A 3,640-nucleotide genomic window follows, 5' to 3' on the forward strand; every position below is an offset into this window, starting at 1 on the left:
GCCTTTTGTAACAATTAAAGTAACACATTTTGGCCAATAGTTATTTTTGTCAAGTTTCTGAGAATCTCTCTGGTATTTGCATTTTTCTAGCTTCAGATTGCTTCCTCCTATCTAAGTTTAGAATGCCAGCCTCAAGATGGAGTAAGAAATTAAACATGGAAGAGAAAGAGGGGAAAAAAATACAAGAATTGAAAAGAGAGCTGAAGCAAACTCTTCCAGCATTCTCTAGCTCTTTTAAGTTTCAAATTCAGGGTGAAAACACATGACATTCCTACTTTTCCACTTAGTTTACATTTTAGCAGAGAATTTAATTAGATTAAAAATGCCTTTCCCCCCACTTCTAAGATATTCTCCATACAACAGAATGGGATTTGTGGGTGTTCAGTTGGGGGTGTTGGGGGTGGGGAGAGGGACCATTAGAAACTGGAATGAATTGGAGCCTCTGACTTAATAGGTACTAAGGCCAGGATAGTAGGCAGATAGAGAGAAATGATCAGAAATAATTGTGCCAAGGATCAAAAACACAGAAGCCATCCACTAAGAAATGATAGAGAGAAATGATCAGAAATAATTGTGCCAAGGATCAAAAACACAGAAGCCATCCACTAAGAAACTACATCAAGGTAGATCAGTCAGGCATATGGTCCTGAAGCAGTAGCAGTATTCACTCCACCCGTGAATAATAATATTGACGTATGCTTGGACATGCTTTACTTTTCCTTGTGTCCTTAGAGCAGAGATACTTAGACCACTAGTTCAAACTGAATATAATGCTGCTTTGAAATGCAGCCAACAGCTAGCTATTCAAGATCCCTGATTTCTGGATGACAGTGTTATTTGGTGCCACACCACATCTTAATACCTGCTCTTCACCTCCACCTTCAATAGACTATAAACTCTTGGCATCATTGTTTCATTTTATTGTACTTGTATCCCTAGAATCTAGTAGTATTATATCTGACACATAGTAGATATTTTTAAAATGCTTACTGAATGAATAAGTGAATCTCAAAGCTTGTTTCAGGGGTGGGAGGAGGAAGGAAAATATTTTCTACACCTACATTTATTTGTTTTTTTACTTACTTGTTTGTTTGTTTATTAGTACAAATTCATGTTTTCTTTTGTGTAAGGAACTTCCAAGGCATAGAAATTTCCACCACTGAGGAAGTCAGCAATTCATCCATAATTTATAGTTTTAGAGAGATGGTTAGAGGCACTGAGAGGTTGTGACTTACCCATGGTCACACAGTCACTATGGGTCAGGTATAGGATTTTAATATGGTCTTCTCAGCACTGTCTCTTGGTGACCTTATTAGCTCCCACAGTTTTAATTATCGTGTCTATGTAGATAACTCACAGATCTATAAATGCGGTTCCAGTTTCTCCCCTGAACTTCAATATCACATTACCAACTGCTTAATTTAATATACTGTAGACATCTTAAACTCACACTTCCAACATGGATTTTTTTTAAGTACTGGGTCTCTCTTTCTCAACCAAACTAGAAGTACAGAGGCTACTCACAGTCTGACCCAAGTGCTAATCATTATGGAAAATTTTAACCTACTGTTTTTCTAACCTGGACCAGTTAACCCTACTGAAGATCAGAATTCTCAAACTCAACTGATCCACCAGCCTCAGCCTCTCCCAATAGCAGGGATTATACCATACCTGATTGAACCCATTATCTTTCCTCCCAAATCCACCATCTTCCAAATTTCCCATTTCAAGGCAAAGCCATTATTATTCTTCTGGTCTCCAGCTTTTTTAACCTTGCTATTATCCTTGATGTCTCACTTCACCTCAACCCATATATCCAATTCATTGCCAAATCTTGACATCTCTCATATCCAATCCCCTCTCTATTAGCATAGTCACAATCTTAGATCAAAACCTTATTACCCATCACCTAGAGGAGTAGTCTCCAAAATTTTGAGATTGTAGATCCCTAAATGTAAAAAAAAAGTGTGCATATGTTCCTAATATGTATCTATTTACTTTTACATAAACTATATACATGTACATCTATATAAATATTTATACATACATGACTTTAAAACACACAAATAAGCCATTTTTAAAAGGATGAGATAATATAAAATATTTTAGCCTAAAGTTAATGGGGAGCCCTTAGAGTTTATGCAATAGGGAAGTGACATAGTCAACTTTGTGCTTTAGGGAAATCACTTTGGTAGTTGAGTGGAAGATGTACTGGATTGGGTTGATACTTGAGGCAGGGAGAACAAATAGAACACAATTGCAATAGTCTGATGAGAAGGGATGAGACCCTGAATTAAGGAAATGATTAAGTGAGTAGAGGAAAGGGAATGATGGAGAAATACTGTGGAGGTAGAAATGAAAAGATTTATCAAACTAGATGATATGTGGGGTGAGGGAAAGTGAGAAATCACAAATGCCAAAATTAAGAACCTAACTAACTAGAAGGATGTTGGTATGCTCAACAGAAATAGAGGAGGTCAGAAGAGGGGATGCTTTGGAAGTGGTGATGATGGAAGTTAATGAGTTTTATTTTAGATATGATAAGTTTGAGGTACCTAGTGGATATCCAGTTTGGAATGTCCAATAGGCAATTTAATATGTGGAACTGGAGCTCAAGAGAGAGAGAGATCTAGGCTGCATCTATAGCTCTGAATATGATCTGTATGGAGATCATAATTAAACTCTTTTGAGATGAGATCACCAAGTCAGATAATGGAGAGAAAAGCTAGAAGATAGCCCAGGATAGAGCCTTTGGGTTAGGGGAGTGGGAAGAGTATTAATGCTTTTATGGATAACAGATAATCCAGCAAAGAAGATTGAGAAGGATTCATTGATTAAATAGGAGGATTAAGGGAATACTGTCAGGGTAACCTGGAGAGGTAAGAAAATAAATGATGACTGTGTCAAATGATTTGGAAAGATTAAAAGTAATGAAGATCAAGAAAAGGCCATCAGATTTAAAAATTAAGAGATCATTGATAGCTTTGAAGTGATGTCAACTGAGTGAGGAGTGAAGGATGAGGAAAATGTTAAGAACCTGAGTCATTGCTATGGTAGTGGTGCCCTCCTAGGAAATGGAAGAGTATTGGGGAAAAGATAGTGAAATTATCTTTTCAATCCATTTATTCCTGTTTGGTTGTTTTTTGTATTTTTGCTTGTTGGGGGGGGGGGGTTGGTTTTTTTATTTGTTTTTTTTGATCAATTGGAGAAGGTTTTCCTTATCAGCTACACACTCTTTCCAACAAATAATGAAAAGTTGAATGAGTGGGGTAGGGGAAGGCAGTCTACTCATCAGCTACTATTCCAAAGTAAAGAGTTCCACAGCTGTGGTTGTTGTTTCAGTCACATACAGCTTTTCATGATCCCATTTGGGCTTTCGTGGCAAAGATACTGGAATGGTTTGCCATTTCCTTCTCTAGCTCATTTTACACATGAGGAAATTGAAGCTAAGTTAAGTGACTTGCCCAGGGTCACACAACTGCTAAGTGCCTGAGGCCAAATTTGACATCCTCCTGCTTCTAGGTCTGGTGCTCTACTCACTACACTACCTAGCTGCTCCTAATATAAGTGTATGTGTATACACATTCACACATACTCACATATCCTCAGTGCCTAAAACAGTGGCTGGCACATAGTAAGT

Source organism: Petaurus breviceps, unplaced genomic scaffold (genome assembly GCF_028583685.1).
Source record: "Petaurus breviceps papuanus isolate PSGF00001 unplaced genomic scaffold, PetGlider_PUasm1.0 90977, whole genome shotgun sequence".
NCBI lineage: Eukaryota > Metazoa > Chordata > Mammalia > Diprotodontia > Petauridae > Petaurus > Petaurus breviceps.